Genomic DNA, 11,570 nt, shown 5'->3' with positions numbered 1-11,570 from the left:
GGAGACCCGGCACAGCCACAAACAAAAGCAAAACAAACCAAGAAAAGAAACAAGCACTCATTGTAAACCAACTGTGGTGGTTGATGCTTTAGTCGTTAAGTCATGTCCAACTCTTTGCAACCCCATGGACTGTAGCCCTCCAGGCTCCTCTATCCATGGGATTTCCCAGGTGAGAATACTGGAGTGGATTGCTGTTTCCTTCTCCAGGGGATCTTCCTGACCCAGGGATCAAAGTTGGGTCTCCTGCATTGAAGGCAGATTCTTTACCAACTGAGCCACCAGGGAAGCCTAAAATCATGTCAATTTTTTTTTTTTTTTAATGATGGCAGGACTTCCCTAGTGGTCTAATGGTTAGGGCTCTGCATTTCCACTGCAGGAAATGCAGATTCAATCTGTGGTCAGGGAACTAAGATCCCGCACGCTGCACAGCACAGCCAAAAAAGAAAGAAAACATAAGATGGGCAGGATGGGTATCTCCACCTCCACCCTGGAAGTTGATCCTGGAATGAAAATATTCACTTAAATTCACTTTCCCAGTTTACTCATCACTCAAGACTTGTGACTTGTGACCCAATCTGCTTCTAAAGTTCTGGGAATGGAAATCTGATCTGTGACTGCAGGGTTGCCTATAAGGGCACAGATGGGAGCCAAGTCCCAGCACGGTGTCCCTAACAAGCAGGCATGAAGTGCCAGCCCTGCTCCTCCATTGGAAGCCTCGCTCATCCCTGTGGTTGCTAAAGTAGTGCTGGCAACCCCAGGCTTATCCTAGAGCATCAGCCGAGCTCCTTTGTGCTCCCCCAGGGGAAAGCCCGAGGAGTGAGAGGGCAGAGCTAGAGGAAGGAAACATCTCCAACCTCACAGTACAGCAAGTTCCCGGGACCACTGCCAGGACCAGCCAGTCTCCCAGGGATGCACAAACAGAGAAAGAAGGGAAGCAGCATCAAATCGGCTGGCGCATGCCCCAAACCAAGAAGCGTGTTTAAAACCTCCTTCTATGGATAAACAGGGGCTTCCCAGATAGCACTAGAGGTAAAGAACCCACCTGCCAATGCAGGAAACACAAGAGATGCGGGTTCAGTCCTTGAGTCAGGAAGATCCCATGTAGAAGGAAATGGCAACTCACTTCAGGATTCTTGCTTGGAGAATTCCATGGACAGAGGACCCTGGGGGGCTACAGGCCATGGGGTCGCAGAGAGTCAGATTCGACTGAGTGACTGAGCACATGGATAAACAGTAAGATCCTACAGTATAGCACAGGGAACTATATTCAATACCCAGTGATAAACCATAGTAGAAGAGAATATGAAAAAAAAGTCTGTGTATGTATTGAATATGTATGTCTTGACTATGTATGTAATGAATATAACTGAATCACTTCGCTGTACAGCAGAAATCAACACAATGTTGTAAATCAACTATACGTCAATAAAATAAGTTAAAAAGCAAAAACCTCACTCTACACTAAACGGGAGGTGAATTTCCCCTCAACTTAAAGCCAAAACAAAAACACTTTAAAAGGAGATCCAGTCTAAAATTCAGAGACTTTTTTTAAATCTTATGGCGGCACAGAGCAGCATGTGGGGTCTTAGTTCCCTGACCAGGGATCAAACCGGGGAAGTCCCATAACATTCACGGACTGTTTTAAAGAAGTATCTTTATGGGTACAGAGTTACTTACTGAAACTAAGTGAACCAACTTTCCCATAGCAAGGCTCACACTTGTCCAGGCGATGGATGAGAAGGAGGTCGGGGCAGGTCAGTATTTTTCACAACTCTGTTATCTACTCATTTTACTTGTGCTTCCTGGGCTGGGCACAGGGTGAGCTGTAAACACTGTAGCAGGACAGACAACTGTAAACAAATGCTTCTCCCTGGGACATCCGGCTGAAATGTCCTAGGGTGGCCCTGGGTGTGCAGAGGAAGCAATGCTGAGCGGGCCGGGAGGCCAGCAGCAGGGCTCCTCCAGGAGAGGAGGTGACATTTAAGGTTACTTTACATCAGCGAAAGGGGAAAGAATCCCAGGGAGAGGGCATGGCCTGTACAAAAGCATGGGGACATGAAAGTGTCTCAGGGAAGAAGAATCTGGTGATACTCTCAGGGAAGATTGTGCTTTTTTTTTTTTTCTGCCACACCTTGAAGCATGTGGGAGGGCTTCCCAGGTGGCTCAAGTGGTAAAGAACCTGCCTGCCGATGCGGGAGGCACAGGAGACGTGGATTTGATCCCTGGGTCAGGAAGATCCCCCAGAGCAGGAAACGGCAACCCACTACAGTATTCTTGCTTGGGAAATCCCGTGGACAGAGGAGGCTGTCAGGCTACAGTCCATGGGGTCACAAAGAGTTGGGCACAACTGAGCACATGCATGCACTGCACGTTTGATCTTTGTTCCCCCGCCAGAAATGAGCCTTATGTCCCCTCCAGTGGGAGCGTGGGGTCTTAACCACTGGACTGCCAGGGAAGCCCCGGTGAATTGGGGCTTGCATTCAGCTGGGCACCTTAGGATGGGAATTCTGCAGAGTCAGGGTTGAGGATATGAGGCCTCTGCCAGACCCTCCAACACTGCTCCCAGGACGACTGAACTTAACGGATTAAACATTGTCCGGGATTAACCACATCTCCTCAACCAGCCCCACGTCATGGCGAACACTTCCCAGTAGGCCCCCATGGCTTCTGGAATCCTCTGTGAGGACAAGAACATTTCCGGACTGTGGGGACACATGTTCAGAGTGAAACAGGAGCTGATCGCCTGAGAGTCACTTTGATGGAGAGATGCCCAGCCCCCACCCCCCTCAGGGACATTCTGAGCTTCGTCCCACTCAGTCTCCTTGGGGCCTCCTCAGGGTCTGGCCCCACATTCCCACATGAGTAACAGCTCGTTGGCACCCCATTATCCTTCTTCTCCCTGCTCACCTCCCTGCCCCACCTGTGAACACCTCCCACACCGACTGGCCCAACCCAAGGCCTTCTCACAGGCCCTACTTTGAGGAAAAGCAAAGGCAAACATGTATGGATGTGAGAATTAGACTACAAAGAAAGCTGAGCGCCAAAGAATTGATGCTTTTGAACTGTGGTGTTGGAGAAGACTCCTCAGAGTCCCTTGGACTGCAAGGAGATCCAACCAGTCCATCCTAAAGGAAATCAGTCCTGAATATTCATTGGAAGGATTGATGCTGAAGCTGAAACTCCAATAGTTTGGCCACCTGATGCAAAGAGTTGACTCATTTGAAAAGACCCTGATGCTGGGAAAGATCGAAGGCAGGAGGAGAAGGGGACGACAGAGGATGAGATGGTTGGATGGTATCATGGCTTCAACAGACGTGAGTTTGAGTAAACTCCGGGAGTTGATGATGGACAGGGAGCCCTGGTGTGCTGCAGTCCATGGGGTCACAAAGAGTCAGACATGACTGAGCGACTGAACTAATCTGAACTGAAAGGCAAACATAAATTTCCCCTTTAGTTCTTTTTTTTCTTTTCTTTTTTTTGGCTGTGCCAGGTCTTAGTTGTGGCATGTGGGATCTACTTCCCTGACCAGGGATCGAATCCAAGACCACATGCATTGGGATCATGGAGTCTTAACCACCAGACCACCAGGGGAAGCCCCTACCCTTTGGTTCTTTCTGGATCACAAAGGTGGTATAAATTCAAACTCCAAACTCACATGAAGGCAGGCCTGTGGGCACAAGTTTTCAGAGGAGCTCTTTTGTTCTTCCTCCTTGTGTCCAGACGAACAGACAAGTTTTTGTCCCCTGACTTTAAGAGCAGTTATGTTAAAATCCGGGCTTCCCAGGTGGCTCTAGTGGTAAAGAACCTGCCTGCCAATGCAGGAGATATAAAAGATGCAGGTTCGATCCCTGGGTTGGGAAGATCCTATGGTGAAGGGAAATGCTATCCACTCCAGTATTCTGGCCTGGAGAATTCCATGGACTTTATAATCCATGGGGTCACAAAGAGTCAGACACGACTCAGTGACTTTCACTTTCCCTGGTGGTCCAGTGGTTAAGAATCCGCCTGTCAATGCAGGGGACATGGATTCAATCCCTGGTCTGGGAAGTTCTCACATGCCATGAAGCAACTAAGCCTGTGAGCCACAACTACTGAAGCCCGAATGCCTAATAGCCTGTGCTCTGCAACAAGAGAAACCACTGCAATGAGAAGCCCACATACCGCAACAAAGAGTAGCCACCCCACCTCACTGCAACTAGAGAAAGCCCGTGCAAGCAATGAAGATCCAGTGCAGTCAAAAATAAATAAATAAAGTAAAAATGTGAGATAGTAAAAGTATTTTTTTAAAGACCATATACAAAAATATAAATATTTTTTAAAAGGGTATGTTAAAAAACTTTTTAAATAAATGATTCAGAGAAAAACTGATTTTGATTTTTAAAGTTCTCCTTTGTGCTCCATCTTGATGTGGAGGAGTTTTGCAGCAAGGGGTGCTTTTCAGGATCTCAAATCAGTTGTATTTCTGGAAACACAGGCTCTGGTACCAAAGCATGAAGGGCCTGCAAAATCCCTCAGCGTCCCCATCAGCATCCCCTTCACAGTCTTGTAAATGCCGTCAGAGAGCCTGCTTCTCCCTAAGTGTGTGGTTCAGCCATGTCTGCACTGCTACAGACTCATGGGGCTTGAATTAGTGAAGTTCTAGGATGCATTCAGAGTGTAGGTTGCTGCAAGACAATCCCCAGACTAGGGGTGTGGGTGGGGTAAAACCAGATCCTGAAGTCCATGTTGGCCTGGTGCTGACCTGGCATCTCCCCTCCCTTTCTGACAAGGCTCCAGCCACCCAGGCCTCCTTCTTCCAGTTTCTCACAAATCCAAGCTCACTCCCACCTCAGGGCCTTTGCACCTGCTGTGTCAATGGTGGGGACACTCTCCCCAGGCTCTTACACGTCTAGCTCCTTTGTAGCCTCCACATCTAGCCTAATACCACTTCTGCAGACAGGCCTTCCCTGACCATCCTCTCTGAAATGACTGTTAGATACTTAAAACAATTTACCATCACAGCACCCTACTTACTTCCTTCAGGGAGTGGGACATGTAATAATTTAACGTCACGGACCATTTGTTCCTTTGTTTATTGACAGTCACCTCTGCTGGAATTTGAGCTCTGTGATGGGTGGGGACCACTTCTTTTTCTTACTTGAGGTCCTAGTGCCCAGATCAGAAGGAATTCAGGTAGAAGTTGTGTTAAAAAAAAAAAAAAACAAAAACCACAATGACTCCATTAAGCCCTCAAATCGAGCTTAGACCTAGAAGACAACCTGTGGGTGACAATGTCCTTCTTTTTATTTATTTATTTATTTATTTTTGGCTACACTGGGTCTTCGTTGCTGCATGTGGGCTTTCTCTAGTGGTAGGGAGCAGGGACTGCTCTTCGATGTGGTGCTCAGGCTTCTCATTGCAGTGGCTTCTCTGGTTGCAGAGCACAAGCTTTAGGAACTGTGGGCTCAGTAATCATGGCTCCCAGGCTCTAGAGCACAGGCTCAGTAATTGTAGCATACAGGCTTAGTTGCTCTGCGGCATGTGGGATCTTCCTAGATCAGGGATTGAACCTGTATCTCCTGCATGGACAGGCAGACTTTTTACCACTGAGCCACCTATGAGAGACAGTATGTGTGGGGGAGATTCTGAACAACCTGGTGAAGTAAGCACTATAAGCATCTTCTTATAAAAGAGGAAAGTCAGGTAACTCAACCCAAGTTATACAGCCCATTAAGTACCACAATACACAGTGACGTGCTCAGCTGTGATTAACTTTGAAGGTCATGGCCATGGCAGCCAAAGTCCTTCTGGTAAGAACCCAGTCTGTCTGCCTTCCCTACTCTTGCATCCCTCCCCCTTCACTGGTAACAGATTTACCAGTCAGCACAAACAGGAGTGATCAGTGGGAAGGTGGCTTACAGGTCAGGGAGAAAGAATGGGAATACATTCTGCCGAGAGTCCCTAATCCAGTCCTGGGAGGGTTGGAACATGGACTCTGGAGCTCAACTACCTTGGTTCAAAACCTCTGTGCCTCGGTCTCCTCCTCTGTAAAATGGGGACAAGAATAGCAGTCTTCACCTCACAGGATCTGAGAACAGTTGAATGAGTTCACATGGGTACAGGTGCTCTGTAAAGGGTTAGCTAGGGGACTTCCCTGGAGGTCCAGTGGTGAAGACTCTACTCCCAATGCAGGGGGCCTAGGTTCAACCTGTGGTCAGGGAACTGGATCCCACATGCCGCAACTGAGACTTTCATGCCACAACTTAAGATCCCACATGCCACAACTAAGACCCGGCATAGCCAAATAAATTTTTTAAATACATATTTAAAAAGATAATAAAGGTTAGCTAGGATCCTGGGTCGCTTTTTTAGAACTGCCACATCTCCTTGACCTGGGCCCAGGGCAGCAGCCCAGCTCGGCCCCTGCTTAGACTGTGAGACTGCCAGGCTTGCAACCAGAGCCAGCTCCCTGGGAGGACTGCAAACATGGGATAATTTCCAGGAGCTAATGAATCCTTCAAACCTTGGAATTGCTGGCACATCACCCCTTCGGCCCTCTGAAGCATGCCTTGGTTCCACTCCCTGGGTGAGTAGGCCCAGGACAAAAGCCCATTGAGAAGTGACCATCAGAGCCTTAAGGATAATCCAAGGATACACAGGCACCTGTGCCCCCCTGCACGTCTGCAGGGACCTGCTGAGACTCCCAGGCCTGCTTCCATATCCGCCGTCTACCAACTCCCTGAGGTCCCACAGGAGGCCAGAGAGAGCAGTTTTCCCCTCGATTTTGTCAATTACAACTGAGCTGAAACTGCCCCGAGATAAACAGCTCTTCTCTCAGCTTCCCCAAGGGGAGTTCTCAGCGCATTTCTCCCGGTTTACTTACACGGGTGAAGGATTTCACAAAAGGGTAATGGGAGTCACCACTGGGCTGTGACATTTGTGGTCATCAGTGTTGATGTTGAGATGTGCACCCAGGCTCTAGGTCATCTACATTGGGTCCACACTTTTTTTTGGCCATGTCACACAGTTTGTGGGATTTTAGTCCCCCGACTTAGTTCATTACCCATTAATCATCAGGTCTCCAAGAGAATGAAGCCTCAGGCATGCAGGATCCTCTAAAGTTTAGCCCCTAAAGATGCCCTCTGCTATGCTAAGCTCTGCAACAGAGTAGGGGGCAAATCAGTATTAGTTGCATGAATGAATGAATAAGTAGTGTCTGCCTTGTCTCTCCTTCCTGCTCAGCCCAACTCTTCGGTGGTTGGAGGTTGCTTTGTGTCTAGACACCGTTGCCTCTCCCTGGGATGGCTGCATCCATGTTGATACTCCTGGCCCAGCATCCCTCAGAGGTCAGCACAGCCAGCCTCAGGTACCAGGTTGAGGAGAACAAGGGTCTCTCCCCAGTTCAGAGCCCCAACCTGTGGAGAAGGATCCAAACCCCACTTCTCAAAGTCTCTTGCCTAACAGCCTTGGCAACTGCCAGCCGCCCCCACCAATCAGTGTAGCTTAAATCCTTATGGGTTTATAGTCTTACTGGTAGGTAAAAAGTCTACCTGCAATGTGGGAAACACAAGTTTGATCCCTGGGTTGGGAAGATTCCCTGGAGAAGGAAACGGTAACCCACTCCAGTATTCGCCTGGAAAGTCCCATGGACAGAGGAGACTGGTGGGCTACAGTCCAGGAGTTTGCAGAGTTGAACACAACTGAGCCACTTCACTTTCAGGGGTTTCCCTGGTGGCTCAGATGGTAAAGAGTCTGCCTTCAATGCAGGAGACCCAGGTTCGATCCCTGGGTCGGGAAGATCCCCTGGAGAAGAAAATGGCAACCCACTCCAGTATTCCTGCCTGGAAAATCGCATGGACAGAGGAGCCTGGTAGGAGTTTGCAGAGTCAGACATGACTGAAGCGACTTGGCATGCATGCATGCATGTTTACTGGCAGCTTCTATGACCAAGGGACAATTAGCTTATGTAATCCTCACCACAACCCTGAAAGGCAAGCACTATCATTATTTTTTCTTTTCTTTTTGGCTGCACCACTTGCCATGTGGAATCTTAGTTTCCTTACCAGGAATTGAACCTGTGTCCTCTGAAGTGGAAGCATGGAGTCTTAACCACTGGACTGCCAGGGAATTCCCAGCAGGCACTATTATTGTCCATCTCCTCTTTATAGTTGGGAAACAGATGCTCAGAGAAGTTAAGTGACTTGCCCAAGGTTCTGGCCTTTGAACCCACATGGCCTGACTCCAGTTATCTTCTGCCCCCTCTTGGTGATAAAACATTCCTGTTCCACAGGCAGGGCAGCTTACTTAACCTCTCCTAAGCTCAGTTTGCTCAGCTGTTAAATGGGTATAGTAAGAAGACATGGCTTGACGGGAGGATTGAATGAGGTAGCACTGGACCTGACTGGCATTCCAAAGAATAGCAAGGAGAGATAAGAAAGCCTTTCTCAGTGATCAATGCAAAGAAATAAAGGAAAACAATAGAATGGGAAAGACTAGAGATCTCAAGAAAATTAGAAATACCAAGGGAACATTTCATGCAAAAGAAAGTGAAAGTGAATTCGCTCAGTCATGTCCGACTGTTTGTGACCCCATGGACTGTAGCCCACCAGGCTCCTCCATCCATGGGATTCTCCAGGCAAGAATACTGGAGGGGTTGCCATTTCCTTCTCCAGGGGAATCTTCCCGACCCAGGGATCGAACCCAGGTCTCCTGCATTGCAGGCAGATGCTTTAACCTCTGAGCTACCAGGGAAGCCCAAGAAAATTAGAGATACCAAGGGAACATTTCATGCAAAGATGGGCTCAATAAGGACAGAAATGGTATGGACCTAAAAGAAGCAGAAGATATTAAGAAGAGGTGGCAAGAATATACAGAAGAACTATACAAAAAAGATCTTCAAGACCCAGATAACCATGATGGTGTGATCACTCACCTAGAGCCAGACATCCTGGAATGCGAAGTCAAGTGGGCCTTAGGAAGCACCACTATTAACAAAGCTAGTGGAAGTGACTGAATTCCAGTTGAGCTATTTCAAATCCTAAAAGATGATGCTGTTAAAAGTGCTGCACTCAATATGCCAGCAAATTTGGAAAACTCAGCAGTGGCCACAGGACAGCAAAAGTCAATTTTCATTCCAATCCCAAAGAAAGGCAATGCCAAACAATGTTCAAACTACCACACAATTGCACTCATCTCACATTCTAGCAAAGTAACGCTCAAAATTCTCCAGGTCAGACTTCAACAGTACATGAACCGAGAACTTCCAGATGTTCAAGCTGGATTTAGAAAAGACAGAGAAACTAGAGATCAAATTGCCAACATCTTTTGGATCATAGAAAAAGGAAGAGAATTCCAGAAAAACATCTACTTCTGCTTTATTGACTATGTCAAAGCCTTTGACTGTGTGGATCACAACCAGCTGGAAAATTATTAACAAGATGGGAATACCAGACCACCTTATCTGCCTCCTGGGAAATCTGTATGCAGGTCAGGAAGCAACAGTTAGAACTGGATATGGAACAACAGATTGGTTCCAAATTGGAAAGGAGTATGTCAAGTATATCGTCACCATGCTTATATAACTTATATGCAGAGTACATCATGAGAAACTCTGGGCTGGAGGAAGCATAAGCTGGAATCAAGATTGCCAGGAGAAATATCAACAACCTCAGATATGCAGATGACACCACACTTATGGCAGAAAGCGAAGAGGAACTAAAGAGCCTCTTCACGAAAGTGAAAGAAGGGAGTGAAAAAGCTGGCTTAAAACTCAACATTCAAAAAACTAAGATTATGGCATCCAGTCCCATCACTTCATGGCAAATAGATGGGAAAACAATGGAATTTCTTGGGCTCCAAAATCACTGCAGATGGTGACTGCAGCCATGAAATTAAGATGCTTGCTCCTTGGAAGAAAAGCTATGACCAACCTAGACAGCATATTAAAAAGCAGAGACATTTGCTGACAAAGGTCCATCTAATCAAAGCTATGGTTTTTCCAGTAGTCATGTATGGATGTGAGAGTTGGACCATAAAGAAAGCTGAACTATAAGCTGGCTGGTGTAAATGATCTTGCCATTTTGCACTCAAGACTCTGTAACTTCAGGCAAAGTCCTCAGCCTGGCCACTCGGGTGGAAGAATACCCACCTCCCAACCTTGATGGGAGGATGAAGTGAAACACTACTCCACTATCCCTCAACCACCATTCTTAATTCCAAAATGCCCTGAAAATCGGAGGCGAACTCCCTTGGCAGCAGAACCTGACCTGGATCTGGATCTGCCTCATTTGGTAGCAGAGTCTGACCTTGCTGGATCACGAGGCTATTTACACAGTGTTTTTTTTTTTTTTTTTTTTTCCCTTTTTTTTTAGTAAACTTTATTAAAATATAATTTAAAATAAAATATATATATCTGAAGTGTATACTTTGATAAGAGTTAATCAAAGCATATACCAATATAATCACCATACATTCACAATAGAGAGCATTTCAGTCATCTTATTTGTTTTAATATTTATTTATTTGACTGTGCCAGATCTTAGTTGTGGCATGTGGGATCTTTAGTTGGGGATGTGAGATCTAGTTCCCTGACCGGGAATGGAACCTGGGACCCCTGTATTGGGAGCATGGAGTTTTACCCACTGGACCTCCGGGGAAGTCCCTCTGCCCTCTTAAAAAGTTCCATTTACACAGTGTTTTTTAATCCCACACAGTGTGGTTATTCAGAACTGTTATGTTCCTGCTGATGGACTGCTGGCCTGGGCCTGGAGTGTCATCTAGCATGCAGTTTATGGACTGTCCGATGTCTCTAAAATCTTCAGAATAACTCAGACTTGTGAAACACACCCGAGGTTTTAGATAAGGAGTTGTGTTTATAGCATTCTCTGCACATGGCTGGCATACAGCAGGTGATCAGCAAATAACCCTCCTCTCTTCTTCATGTCCTTAACCCCTCTTTCCAGCCCACTCTGCTCTTCTAAATCAGAAACAAGAGTTCTTGTGCATATCAATGGATGCAAATAGATAGTGGTACAAACTCTGGTAAAAACTACCGTGTTATCAGTGCTGATCATGGGTAGGGCTCTAAGCCGATCATGTGTCCTACCTCTGACCATGCAACTGGGTGATTAAGCGCATTCTCTTTGTTCAAATTCCAGCTTGGTCAGTTACTAGCAAGGCATGCTGTGTGACCGCTCTACCCCATGACACAGTAAATGGGGATACAAATCATAGCTCCAACTGAAAGGGTCGCAGAAAGACTCAGAACGATGTCTGACACATAATAAGTGTTAGCAGAATTATTATTATCATTATTATTTTAATATTTATTTATCCGACCATGTCGTGTCTCAGTTTCTGCACTCGACATCTTTGTTGCAGCACGTGGGCTTCTCTAGCTGTGGCACAGGCTCAGTAGTTACAATATGTGGGATCTTAGTTTCCAGACCAGAGTTCGAACCTGAGTCTCCTGCATTGGAAGGCAGATTTTCAACCACTGGACCACCAGGGAAACCCCCAGAATTATTGTGAACCCTCACTCTGAAGTATGTCCCTTAACTAGCCTTGTTGAATAGGTGGGGTGACATGGGGAG

This window comes from Bos javanicus, chromosome 16 (genome assembly GCF_032452875.1).
Source record: "Bos javanicus breed banteng chromosome 16, ARS-OSU_banteng_1.0, whole genome shotgun sequence".
In the NCBI taxonomy this organism is placed as follows: domain Eukaryota; kingdom Metazoa; phylum Chordata; class Mammalia; order Artiodactyla; family Bovidae; genus Bos; species Bos javanicus.
The sequence above is the reverse complement of the archived record's forward strand: the minus strand, read 5'-3'. Positions refer to the sequence as shown.